We start from the raw sequence: 15,016 nt of genomic DNA, 5'->3' as shown, positions 1-15,016 counted from the left end.
TCAGGTTCAGGAGACAAGATCAGCCCTTTATGAACCCAGACTGGGTGGGGTCCAGTGTTTGAAGGTTGCCAATGTCTTTGTTTATAAGTTCCATAATAATGTGTTCCATGCCCTTGCAGATCAGGCTCATCTGACTGATGGGACAGTAGTTCCCGGGATCCAAGGTGGATCCCCCTTTATGGAGTGGAATAACTGTAGCTGTGCACCAATCAGTGGGCATGAAGCCTGAGGTGAGCCTATGATTAAACATGACACTTAGGTGAGGTGCCAGTTAATTTTGTAGTTCATGTAATACACAGCCCAGGATGTCATCTGGTCCCATGGATGCTGTATTCTTAGCTTTGGAGAGTGCGGTTTCTACCTGCATGGCTGTGATTACCAGAATTTGGCACTCTTTTGGTACTGAGATGGGCCCTTTAGGGGGTGAGGGGGGTTAAGGTTGGCACTAAATCGATCTGACAGGATATTGGCAATATCCTTGGGATCAGTATATTTAATGCCATTCTGTTGTAGCTCAGAGCAGATCTGAGCATTACCATTTAGATTCTTGACATAGCTATAGAATGCCTTGTGGTTAAGAGATACTTTGCGAATGTCACCTGATCTGCCTTCACAGGTCACGCCTTCATTTGCTATGGGGGAGTCTGTAAACATGGAAGTCAGACAAAGTCAAACTCAATCAAACTGTACAGATGGTTCATGTGGGTACTCCACACCAGTCACGGCCATCATCATTCATGTGCAACAGCTTTCCTCTGACTTAGTCTGACTCAGCCCATGGAGTATCTCACCAACCCACACTAGCACATTCCCATATTTGTAACTCTGGGCACAGAGCTGACCACCCCCAGTCATGGGCAGCAACAATTTCATGGGCAACAGTACTCAGCAGGATCAGTAGACGGTATGAACTGTCAGGGTAGATGGTCGCACTCCTGTAGATGTACATCTTCCCTGCAAAAGAACCTATCAAGCCCTGACACCACAAGCCAACAACATGGACAATACTAACCGCCACATCACAGCAGCATGATCGTATGATCCCACCACTGGACAGTGTGATCCCTGACTCCATACTGCATTGTATAGTATGTGGCTAGCAGTGTTCTCCTCCCATAACCCTGCCCCATCCAATAGGGCTGCAGTCAGCCGCCACTGTGTCGGCCCACCTGTACAGCTTAACTAACTTGTGTAGGTAAAGTGATGTCTGATGCACAGTGTGGCCAGTCTATGCACTGTCCCTGCATAGCCTGGATGTGATAATGAATGCAGTATTTTATTCTGCGTTCCCTGTCAAGACCTTTAGTTGTGGGCTACATATATCCTCTTTGCTAGTGAAGCAATGTAGTGCACCTGCCCTGCTGTTGCACTTGCAGTATTGCTGCTGCTGCATGGTCCTCACCTGAGTCATCACTCCACACTTCTGTTACTGGTATAATTGTCTCACCTGAGTCATCACTCCACCCTTCTGTTCCTGGTATAATTGTCTCACCTGACTCATTATTCCACACTTAAATTCCTCGTATAATTGTCTCACCTGACTCATTACTCCACACTTCTATTCCTGGTATAATTGTTACGGAAGGCTTTGCCAAGATGCTCACCTGATGTTTCAGCCATTTGCACAATACCACGCATACTTCTCAACTGCCCAGATCTTTTCAGAATGTCCCCATTTTTGCCTCAAATGTTTGTTCTTTTCTCATAACATTTACTGCTTTCTGGCAAATCAGTGTCAACTGATGTCACTACATAATGACAGAAATCAGACTTCATATCCATCAGAAAATGCATGCTAACACAAAACCTACCATTGTAGAAACTTTTTAATTTTATAACATTAATAAGAGCCCTTTCTTATTTGCAATGGTGATGGACAGGTTGACAGTCAAGATCAGACAGGAGTCCCGGTGGACTATGATGTTTGCAAATGACATTGTGATCTGTAGTGAGAGTAGGGAACAGGTGGAGGAGACCCTGGAGAGATGGAGGTATGCTCTAGAGAGAAGAGGTATGAAGGTCAGCAGGACTAAGATAGAATATATGTGTGTGAATGAGAGGGAGGATAGAGAAATGGTGAGGATGCAAGGAGTAGAGGTGGTGAAGGTGGATGAGTTTAAATACTTGGGATCAATAGTTCAGAGTAATGGTGAGTGTAGAAGAGAGGTGAAGAAGAGAGTACAGGAGGGATTTGTGACAGACGAGTACCAGTAAGAGTGAAAGGGAAGGTCTACAAGAGGGTAGTGAGACCAGCTATGTTATATGGATTGGAGACAGTGGCATTATCAAAAAGGCAGGAGTTAGAGCTGGGTGTGGCAGAGTTAAAGATGTTAAGATTTGCACTGGGTGTGATGAGGGTGGACAGGATTAGGAATAAGTATATTAGAGGGTCAGCCCAGGTTGGAAGGTTTGGAGACAAAGCCAGAGAGGCAAGATTACATTGGTTTGGACATGTGCTGAGGAGGGATGCTAAGTATATTGGGAAAAAATTCTAAGGATGAAGCTACCACATAACAGGAAAAGAGGAAGGTCTAAGATAAGGTTTATGTATGTGGTGAGACAGGACATGCAGGTGGTTGGTGTGACAGAGCAAGATGCAGAGGACAGGAAGAAATGGAAATAGATGATCCGCTGTGGCGACCCTTAATGGGAACAGCCGAAAGAAGATGATGAATGTGTCCCTGATTTGAGCATCATTTTTGGCTTTGCCTAGATTTTTTGTGTTTAGAGGTTGGGAGGTATGATGCTATGTTGTGGAACATGAGACACAACAAAAGTCTTCCTGCAGATGTCTGAACTGTAATGTAGTAACCCTTCTGACATATCTAAATAATGGAAGTATCTCTTCAGTAAGTCAGGCACATGATTAACTATATTTCACATTTCCATGTGGGTTCTTTATAGCCCATTTCCTGCATGGTCTGGGAGATGCAAATTGGGGTCACAACTAAGGTTTTAGGGCATATCTGGCATCACCTGCAGCACACAAGAAGCAACAAATGATATGCTTCTTGTTGCCTGCTTGCATGGTACCTGTGGATAGATCTGTCTGTCTAACCTACAAGAATGCATGGATCGTGCTATCCCAAGCAAAACCAAGACTCACTCCTCCAAGAAAAGGAAACCAGTCTGGTGGACCCCTGCCATAAACAAGCTGTACAATAGAAGGAGGAAACTAGTACAGAAAAGAGTAAAATCCCAAGAAGGGAAGACATCCCTGATCAGTATCAGCAAGAAACTACGATCCCTCATAAAATTGTCCAAGGCGAGCTTTGAAAGAAAAATTGCCAAGGACTCCAAAGATAACCACAAGGCATTCTTTAGCTATGTCAAGAATCTAAGTGGCAATGTTCAGACTGGCTCAGAGTTAATGCAGAATGGCACAAAATATACTGAACCAACCGATAATGCCAACATCCTGGAAGACAGGTTCAGTGTGAACTTCACCCCACTCTCATCCCCAAAAGGGCCCATAACCATACCAGAAGAATGTACAGCCCCTGAAATCACAGACACTCAGGTTAAAACAGCCCTCTCCAAAGCCAAAAACACAGCATCAATGGGACCAGATGGTGTCCCAGGCTGCATCCTACATGAGCTCAAAGATGAACTGACCCCTCACCTAAACACACTGTTCAAACTCAGCCTCTCCACAGGCTATGTACTCATAGAGTGGTGCACAGCAACGGTTACTCAGCCTCTCCACAGGCTACATACCCATAGAGTGGTGTACAGCAATGGTTATTCTGCTCCACAAAGGTGGAGCCACAACAGACCCCGGGAACTATCACCCTATAAGCCTGACTAGCTTGGTCTGCAAGGCTATGGAGCGCATCATCATGGAACTCATTAACAGAGACATTGGGAACCTCCAAACACTGGACCCTACCTAGTTCAGCTTTGTTAAGGGCAGATAATGCCTCTTAAACCTGGTGGACTTCTTTGAGACAGTTACCAAGGCTATAGACAAGGGAAAGTTGGTACACACAGCATATCTAGACCTCACAAAGGCCTTTGACACCATTCCCCATTCTGGTATTATAAACAAGCTCACCAGCCTGAGTTGCCAATTGGCTCACGGGCAGAACCCACATGGTGAGAGTTGCAGGAGCTAGGTCTGACTCTAAGTGGCAGTCCCCAGGGCTCAGTCCTAGGACCCCTCCTGTTCGGCATATACTTCTCAGAGGTACAGACAAGCACAGGAGGTCTATGGCTGACCAAGTTCACAGACAATTGCAAACTAGGGGCTATAATTGACTCTCCAGTTGACACGGACATCCTCCAAAAGGATCTCACTGAGACAGATACCTGGTGTCAAAATCATGGCCTCAAGCTAAATGCCAAAATGTGCATAGTCATCTTCTTTGGAAAAAAACAAAGTACACACAAACTACCACATAGATGGTAGCCCCCTAAATACAAAAAACGTAATAAGGGATCTGGGGACTCAAGTAGATAGTAATCTCTCCTTTGATGATCACATTGCCAAAGTGGTTAGAAAATCCTTCTATGTGGCCAACCTAATCACAAAAGGGTTTGCATCCAGATCAATAGAGGTAATTGTGCCCCTCTACTCATCACTCATCAGACCCATCAATGAGTGCAACAGCCCATTTGGGATGTACCTTACAAGACACCTGCAACAGCTGGAAAGACCACAGAAGTACCTCACCAAGTGGATCACTGGCCTCAAACAGATGCCCTATACAGCTCAACTAAAGAAACTCCAGCTGTACTCGGTTGCATACCGCCTACTCATAGGTGATCTCTGCCTGATATACAAGGCCATGTCCAACCCAGAATTGATGGACATGCTCCACCTAAAGAAAACCTTATCCCCTCAAGCCACATGCTCTAGGGATCTAAACCTCACCACAACAATAAATAGGACATGCTGGAGGGATAGATTCCTGTCCCAGAGACTTCCCATGTTTTGTAACAAGATTCCAATCTACATTAGGCAGAGCTCCTCACTAACACTCTTCAGGAGAAACCTTGATGAGTGGCTGGGAAACAGAAAGTTTACCCCGGGGATCACTTCAGTGGCTCTGCTGGACAGAGGCACAGGGAACTAATCTAAAGGGGTGGCGAAAGCCAACACATTCTGGCTAGGCTTTAAATGCCTTCGGGCAGATAGCCTAGTACCTACCTATGAACCTATGTACATGTGTGTGCATATACCAACCGCATGACCCTGTGGAAAATCTACTTGTAGGATTCTTTAGCATACCTCATAAGTGTGACAAATGTGCGATTCATGGGATCTGCCTGGGTTGAGCATTGACACATTATAAATAATTCCCTGAGTAATAGAGACCAGCTGGTGTTCAGGGAGTGGAAGCCCTTCCTGTTGATCATTGGCTGTCTATGCCAGATGGGGCCTTGATGGCAACATGTGCATAATCTGTGGCTCCCAGGACCACAAGGTCACTGATGATATCTTAAAATGCCCACATGGTGCTGGTTCTGTCCCCTGTAGTCATGTAAACTGCATATACTCCTCCAGATGTTCTAGCATAACACTGAAAAACTGATTTAGGATTTATGAAACTGACACCTGTAATATCCTTAACATTTACCTTGCCTGTCATTGAAAGGTCCTGGTAGCTAAGATGATTAAAGCTACGCATACCTTAGTCTCCACAAGAATGGGCAAACCATGTACCCCCTCTCAATCCTACTTGTAGGTGACGCAGTTTGGCTACATAGCTATGTTGCTATGGTCACAGCTATCTCCATCCCTTACAGTCTTACTGTCCACATGGGAATGGTCCACATTGTGTTGGAAAAAGTGAATCAGTGGTATGTCAGTTCTGTTCCTCCTCCACTGGAGTGAATGGCCACAAATGACAACACCGTGAGCATAAGCTCCAATGTCTGCCGACTTACTCATGCAGGTAATCCTAGCTTTACCCCCTCATGTGAGCACAAGCTCCAGTGTCTGCTGACTTACTCATGCAGGGAATCCTAGCATTACCCCCTCATGTGAGCACAAGCTCCAATGTCTGCTGACCTAGTCATGCAGATAATCCTAGCATTACTCCCTCATGTGAGCACAAGTTCCAATGTCTGCTGACTTACTCATGCAAGTAATCCTAGCATTACCCCCTCATGTGAGCCAAAGCTCCAATGTCTGCTGACTTAACTCATGCAGGTAATCCTAGCATTACCCCCTCATGTGAGCACAAGCTCCAATGTCTGCTGACCTAGTCATGCAGATAATTCTAGCATTACCCCCTCATGTGAGCACAAGCTCCAATGTCTGCTGACCTAGTCATGCAGATAATCCTAGCATTACCCCCAACTGTGAGCACAAGCTCCAATGTCTGCTAACTTACTCATGCAGGTAATCCTAGCATTACCCCCTCATGTGAGCACAAGCTCCAATGTCTGCTAACTTACTCATGCAGGTAATCCTAGCATTACCCCCTCATGTGAGCATAAGCTCCAATGCCTGCTGACTTACTCATGCAGGTAATCCTAGCATTACCCCCTCATGTGAGCACAAGCTCCAAATATCTGCTGACTTACTCATGCATGTAATCCTAGCATTACCCCCTCATGTATGCCTTGAATTCTGCCATTGAAAATGAGTAATCGCCGTGCCACAACATACCCATTTTTATATGTCTCTGAATCATTTCCCTATTTTGGGGGAGTTTTTGAAAGAGATTGAGTTTTTTAACATAAGTTTTCTTATATATTAGCTTTTTATACATAATTCTTATGGATTACTTATATGTAGCTATATGCATTTAAAGAACTTATTTTATTGATGTCTATTGGTGTTTATCCAATTATAATTAGAGGTGAATTATTTAAATGACGAAGGGATGTGATGCAAACAGATTCTGATGAAGTTTCCTGTTTGGAAAAGAAAGCGCTTAATCGGTGTGTTTGTTTAATAAACAACTTATTATTCAATACTTTGGATCCTGTGGATTTACTTGGGAGATTTTATCCTGTTTGTGGCTGCCTTCATTGACTGCTTCGTGTGACCGGACCTTTTTGAGTTGTTTAGTGGTGTTTTGGTTCAGATTCTTCCCGTGTTTATTGGTTTTGAAGTTTTTAAAAGAGATTTACCTACTTTCTGTAATCTTTGACTGCTGCGTTTTTCTCCAAGTAGCATAACCATGAAGTTGATATATATAAGCTGGTGGTGTGGGTCTCCCCATAAATGTGGATGCAGCAGGGCTTGCCCCCCCCCCCTGCAAAAATAGTTCTGTCATTAGTTAAATGTGTCTTTCAGTGATATTTTCTGAAATATTTGTCTGTCATACAAACATCATTTGCTGTATCACCATAAATCTGTTTATGGTTCATTTGCATAGTCCATGTGACTCATTTGCATGGGGTTCCTCATTTATTTATTTATTTATTTTATTTTTATTTTAACATTATTTTACCAGGATAAATCCAGCTGGACACAAAGTGTCCTTTTTCAGTGGAGTCCTGGGGAGAAAAGCTCCAAGGAAGTTAACAGAGTCCATACATGATTTAGATAACAATACAAATGGGTATACAAGGTAAGAGAAACAAAGAAGTACAAGAACTATTTTGTAAAACAATAAGATACTCAGGAGTGGAACCCTTATTTACAATATTTACAAAAAAAAGTACATATCAGGTGAGTATATCAGGTGAGAATATAGTATAAGCAATGGAGTCATACAGCAGGCCACTTATATGGAGTAGTGGGTCTTCAACGGGGGACTTTGCAGTTGCAGAGAGGGTTAGCATTGACGTGTGAATTAAGAAGGCTCTTGAAGGTGCTTATGTGACATTGTAGCGTGAGTTCAGGTGGGAGGGTGTTCCATACTTTAGCAAATAATAAGAGAATAGGGCCTCCCCAGCGCTGTTATTGCATGGGTTAATTTCAATCAGATTTTTGTTACATGAACGTAGTTCCCTTTTGGGGTTGTGAAAGTTTAGTATGTCAGTTAGGGCAGGGCTTTTTCCTGGATGAAAAAAAATTTGATGGGCTATGATCAGTTGGTGGTAGCGTAGGAGGTTTGGAAATTCTAACCAGTGCAGTTTAATTAGGGATTGGGAGTGGTGGGAATGTGATCTATTATTCGAAGCGAACCTAACTATTTTATTGTAGCATGTGGAGAGTTTGTTCAGGTTAGTTTTGTTAATATTGGTGAGGACTGGAGAGGCATATAGTAGTGCTGATAAGAGATGAGTTCTGGCTATTGTTGTTCTAGTTTTGGGGGTTAGGAATAGTATGCAACGATATAGGCAACCAAGTTTTTTATGGACTTTAGAGATAGTTTGGGATACGTGCTTGTTGAATTTAAGTTGTTAATCAATAGTGATGGCTAAGAGTTTGGCCTCGGTTACTGGGGTGATGAGGGTGCCACTGGTTGACATGATGGTAAAGGTGGCGGAGAAGTGATTGATTGGGTGGAATAGTATTAGCTATTTTTTTGGGGGTTTAGTATTAGTTGGTAGTTGTTTAGCCAGTTCTCTACCTCAGTGAAGGATTCTTGGGCTTTACTTTGTAGTAATTGGATGTTTGGTGCTGAGCAGATTAGAGTAGTGTCATCACCATACTGGATGATGTTGGCTTTAGTGGTGGTTAGGTGGACATTATTTGTAAATATGTTGAAGAGAAGGGGACCAAGGATTGAACCTTGTGGGACACCGCATGTGACAGGGAGTGGAGGGGATAGGGAGTTGCCCCATTTGACAGATTGTAACCAGTTGTTTAGGTAACTGTTAAACCATTTTAGGGTGGAGTCATCGAGGTTGAGTTCTGCTAGCAGGTGAGGAGTTTGCTATGGGAAACTGTATCAAATGCCTTGGATAGGTTTAAGAAGGTGGCAAAGACCAGCTTCCCTTGGTTCCTATGTGAGTTTATGGTATTGGAGAAGTTAATTAGAGCAGTGTTGGTGCTATGGGAAGGTCTGAATCCGTGTTGGGTTTTAGTTAGAAGGTTGTTAGCTAACAGATGGGTAAGGATTTGGTGGTGGATACATTTTTCTAGAATTTTTGAGAGGGGTGATAGGATAGCAATGGGACGGTAGTTGGAGAGGTCATTAGATGGACCTCCCTTGTGGAGAGGGACGATATATGAGATTTTCCATAATGAAGGAATGGAATGCAAGGAGATAGATCTGTTAATGAGTAGGGAGATGGGGTAGGTGATGGCCTTGGATACAATCTGGAGATATTGAGCTGAGAGACTGTCGGCAGCTAGGGTGGTAGGTTTGAGTTTAGCTAAGAGATTTTGAATAGCTGTAGTTGCAACTGGGTTAAAAGTGAAGGGGGTGGAGTTAGTCTGGTAGTTTAAAGCTTGTTGTTGGGTCATGGGTGATATTGTACTTACCAGGTTCAGTACTGAAGAGGTAAAGTAATTATTAAAACTAGAGGCTATGTGTGGATCAGTACCTATGATATCTGGGGGTGGTGTGGTGGCTTTACCAGGCTGGAGGATGTTCACTGCAGCCCAGAATTTCTGTGGGTTGTTGTTATGTTTACTTTGTAGGGAAATATAGTAGTGTTTCTTGTCCAACCTAATCTGCTTTTTTACTTTATTTCTGAGCTCAGCAAAGCTTTGCCTAGTTACGGGAGTTTTGTATTTTTGCCAAGTTATCCAAGCTTTGTCTCTAGTCTTGAGTAAGACTTTTGTGGCTTTGTTTAACCAGGGGGCAGGGTTACTTTGCAATCTTATAGTTTTTAGTGGGGCTAGTTGGTTTAAAATCTCTAGGAATTTGGCATTAAAGTATTCTACTGCATTATCCAGGGGAAGGGATTTTATGGGAGCCCAGTCACAGGATTTTAGGGCTTCTGAGAATTGTTCTGGGGAGAAGTTTTTTTGGGAACGGATTTGTAAGAGAGCGGGGGTGTTAGTAGATTTTATTTTGTACCAAAGGAGAAATGTTGTGTTATGGTCACTGAGGGAGTCAGATAGTATTCCAGATAGGTGGGCAGTATCGGGCTGGTTAGTCAGGATCCAGTCTAAGGTGGATTCTCGTTTGGTGGTTTTGTCAATTCTTGTGGGTGAGTGTATGAGTTGTATGAAATTATATAGGTTTATGTGGTTGGTGTTTATGGATGAGTGTATAGTGTTCCAGTCTATGTTGACATCACCTAGGAGTAAAGTTTCTTGGGACAGGGAGTGGGAAGCCCAGTGGAGTATAGATTCTAGTGTCTTAAGGTTGTCTCCTGGTGGTATATAAATGCTGAGTAGGTTTAGTTGTTTGTGTTGGTTTAGTAGGATTTTGGTGAATAGGTCTCAGCAGTGATGAAATCTGGGGTTTCTTTTTGAAGGAGCTGGACTTTTAAATTGGATTTGTAAAGAAGGGCAATGCCACCACCTTTTCTGTGAGGTCTATGAACTCTTAATACGTTGAAGCCAGGTGGAGTTATAGAGTTATCTTTAATGTGGGGTTTAAGCCATTTTTCTGTAATCACAATAATGTTTGGGTTGTATACAGAGATAATTCCATGTAACTGTTCTATTTTATTTATGATACTGTGAATGTTTAGGTTTAGAATGAGTAAATCAGTGGGTTTATGCTTAAATGGGAGGTTGGGGTTGGGTGTGGTATGGGTGTTGTATGTTGGGCCAGGGTTGGGGGGGATATCACCTACTAGTAGTAGTTGGGCTGCAATGCTGGTAATGGGTTTAAGGTAGAATTCAGTTAGGAAGTGGTGTTTGAGGCTGGGGTATTTTTTGGATTGTGAGGTGTAATGGATAGGAGAGAAGAGTTGAAAATTAAAGGTTAAAGGATAATACGTTGTGCGTTTGCAGGTATGAAGGGATGGTTTGTGGTGCATGGCAGGGTGGGGGATTTGATACAGTGCATAGTGTTACGTGGATGGTGATAAGTGGTAATGAAGGAGAAAAAGTAAAGACAGATGGATAGGGAAGGCAAGAGTAATGGGATGATGTGGTTGTGGGAGTGTGGTGCTGGTGAAATGGTGATTGAGTTATCTGTGTTGGAAGACTATGGATGGGTGTAGAAGGGGAGAGGTGATATGCAGGTTTGTGATTTATTGGAATAGAAGTTGTGGTGGGTTTAATGGAGTGAGTGTGTGGTTTAATTTTAATAATATGCAGTATAAACAAAATATTTTAAGATATACAATAACAATGTCAGACAGAATACAATAAAATAAATGTTACAATGTCAAAATAGTTAAGATAGTATATGTATACAGTAGAAGGGTTTTTTTTCTACAGTCTATTCAGATACACTTAGATTACTAGTTTATACAACATGAACAGAACTGTGTCCTATGCAATCTATATCCTAACAATTCACAGGAGAAAAACTACAGCAGATCCAGTACCAAGTTATACATTAAATATAAAATAGCAAAAACTGTCAAGCAAAAATACAAAAGCATGTAATCAAATATGTCAATTCCGCTAGAGTGAAAACAAACTCTAAAACTCCACTGCGATAATCACAAGTCACTGACCCCAAAATAATGATATTTATTTTTGATGTTTTTAACCTCCTTATCAGGCCAACTCCCCCAACTCCTTTCGAGTCACTTGTAGTTAAAGGATTTGTATAAAAGATTTTCCGGCACCCCTTTCAGGTCTTTGTTATTCCACAGCTGTGTGGGAACTAGTCACAGGCCCAAACATCATACAGATGAACAGTCCCAAAAAGTATAGACAAACCATTCCAGCTATTGAACCCAGCAATTTTTCATACAAAATCTAAACTACTATACAGACTCTGGGAATACTCTCATTGTAAAAGCGACAGTTGACTAACACCCATATTTTGAAAGTGCAGCTTTTCCTGACTCACTGTAGAGAGACAGGGAACTCCTCATGAAAGACATCAGTATTTTACCAGCTTTATCTCTCCATTTCCAATACTCAGACTACCATTCACCCCACACAATTTTCAGGTCCAAAAATAACAGACACAATCAGGATGAATAAAGCAGTGGATCCTGCTCAGAATCTAAATGCAAGCAGCCCTTCACTTGCGTACGTCCCAGAAACTGAATGCAGTATACAAGGCTCATGCAGGTTCTGTCATTGGACTGTTTATATCTTTCTTGAGATGCTACCAGTTCACATGGGCTGTAATGACAGCGCACTGCCTTTCCTGTTTCTGATCAATCAGCAATGGAACAATATGTTCCTGGTTTGATGAGACGGTCATTCAAAACACCCTCTATCCACATCTCGCTCTCCTAGTATTCTGCAGTTGCTACTTCTCTCTTAAGGGAACTGCTAGCTTAAATTCTGCATGTGAGTGTGGAATGTATTTACATCCGCATTGGCATGGGTGCATGCAATGTGATTCTTCTTAAAGGAGAAGATGCTTGCACCACGGAGTGTAGAATTTTTTTTTTTTTAATTGTTAAAGCCTCCTGGCCAACGTGCACCTGGAAAAGTGGAATTATTCACTTATTAGCATACACAATGTGCTACGCTATTTTACCACTTGTAGGACTGTAGTATCTGTGTCTTACAATCACCCACACCCTGCACATTGCTGCTATCCGTGTTAACTTGTGATGAGTAATGTGCCAGATGTCTTTGAATCCCAGTGGTGTTTTTAGCAGTAATTCTCATCTTTAAAACCATCAGCACCTGAAAGTTAAAGTCCATGCTGACCTTGAAGAACTTATTGTTGACTGGGCATTTCTTAAATAAACTATACTGAAAAGTTTTTTTTTGTGTGTGAAAGCACAAGAGTTCAAGGAAATTACTGAAGGCTCGAGCACTTCAAGAAGAAGAGGAAATAGGTGGAGTTGAAGAAGAATGTCAGCGCCTCAAAACAGCATGTGTGAGGACTATAGAACAGGTATGTAGCCAAGACACGTATGGAAATAAGATACTTGAGGAAAGCTGGTGGTGGAATGCAGAAGTCCATGAAGTCATCAAAAGAAAGGAGTGCAGGAAAAAGTGGGAGATACAGAAAATGGATCAGGCTAAGATGGAATGCTGGTTGGCTAACATGCAATAGTAAAGAACAAGGCATCAGAGGCACTCTACCAGCTGCTTCTGGAAAGTGACTCAGTAGATGGCACTAAGAAACTCTAAAATGTTGCAAGGCAAAGGCAGAAAGTTAAAGAAGGTAGTCAGACATGCTTCATACAGGATGCCAGCAACAGGCCATAGGACATCAAAGATCGATGGAAGCAGTACATCCAGCAACTTGTGAAGGATAATCATTCCACAGAAACTCTACTGCCCCAGTCACAGCCTAAAATGAAAGAAGAAAAGGAGCCCACCCTAAAAGTAGTAAGAACAGTACTATAAAAATGAAGTCAGGGAAAGTATGAAGCTCAGAGTAAGTTACAACAGATATGATCGCGATCCTGGTTGAGCTAGAGGAATGGCTTCTGAGGGTACTTATAGCAGTATGGAGAGAGAGAAATATCCAGGCAATTGGAGAATAAACATTCTAATGCCATTATATAAGAACAAAGAGATCATTCACAACAGTGGGCAGTACAGAGGTATCGCACTTGGGTCAAACTACATGAATGTTCGGGAGACAGGGATTTATAAATGAATACACAGAGTAGTAGAAAATAAGATGAAAGATGAGCAGCTTGGATTCAGATTAGGATGCAGCACAACTACAACCTCATGTTTCCAATGGGACACATAGGTCAGAAGAACCTGCAGATGAGGATAGATTCGGAAAAAGCATATAACAAGGTCTTAAAGCTGTTTGGGGTAGTACTGAGGTAGTCTGAAGTCCAAGAAACAATGGTAAAATTAGTGCAGGCTATGTGTAAAAACCCAATGACTCAAGTATGAGAGTACTTGGACTCAGAAATGGGCTCTCAGTGAGAGTGGGTGTGCTACAGAATTCAGCTCGGAGCCCATTGCTGTTTATACTGGTCAGAGGGGACAGATCAACAAAGCTGCTGTATGCATTACAGGCAGACTCTGAGCAAGAAATTCAGCAGAGGATAGGGGAATGGAATGCAAAACTAAAGGCACATAGGATGAAACTGAGTACAGATAAGACAGTTGTAATGGCAGTAAATGGGGAAAATCAGAAGACACATAATTGAGATAGAAGGGGAAATAATGGAACTGTTTAATAGCTTCGGGTATCTGGGAGGGGTGGTTGAGGAGAAGGGAAGTCTGAATGAAGAGGTCAAAGCTAGAATCAGGGGACTGCAGCCAACTGACAGAGTGTCAGAGGTACTGTGTGACAGAAGAATGCCAAAGAAGTTAAAAAGTAAGGTGTAAGAAACAGCGGTGTGACCAGTACTACTGTATGGTACAGAAACCTGGGCAGTAAAGGCAAAGCAGTTGAGGAAGCTAGAAGTGATGGAAATGAAGTGCCTGAGAAGGGTTGTAGGATGCACACTGTGGGACTGGCAAAGAAATGAAGACATAAGAGCAGAAGCCAAAGTAGCTCCAGTTGCAGAAAAGATCAAAGAGAACAGATGGCGATGGTTTGGGCGCATGTGCAGAAAAGCAGAAGATAACCTGGTGAGGAAGATTTGGGACAGACAGGAAGGAGGTAAGAGAAAATAAGGACCTCCAGCAAAGGAATGGATTGTGTGAAACAAAACCTGAGACAGTAAGGCATGATGGTTGAAGAAGGTAGAAAAGCTCACCCGGACTCTGCCACAACTTGATGTGAGGGAAAGGTTAGTTTGCTTTTGCTTTCTTGTATTTTGCATTACTTTATTGTTGTCTTCTATCTTGTATACTTTGATTTGTTTCTTTACACTGTGGTTTACTTGTATTCTGTTTTAACTGCATATTAAAACTAGGAAAGAGACCAGAGCTGTATCTTTTGTGAGTCACACACAATTTTTTTCCTACCCTCCCAACCTGGTGTCATTGTGTTCTTAAACACAACTGTCTTTCTAGTTGCCTGCCCCTTATGTTAATTTGACTGCATATTTCCTTAACTCTTCCCTTTCATTGGCTGTTGTCAGTAAACACAAATTTATCATTTTGTGAAATTACCCCCCTTCAACTATTTAAATTTATTGACCATCTCACTATATTCCACAAAACCAGAATACAAAGTACCCACCCCTTTCAGTCTATTTTGCTCTT

The sequence above is a fragment of the Protopterus annectens genome, chromosome 4.part0, assembly GCF_019279795.1.
Source record: "Protopterus annectens isolate FY-2018-M chromosome 4.part0, PAN1.0, whole genome shotgun sequence".
In the NCBI taxonomy this organism is placed as follows: Eukaryota; Metazoa; Chordata; order Ceratodontiformes; family Protopteridae; genus Protopterus; species Protopterus annectens.
Note: the sequence above shows the minus strand (reverse complement) of the source record.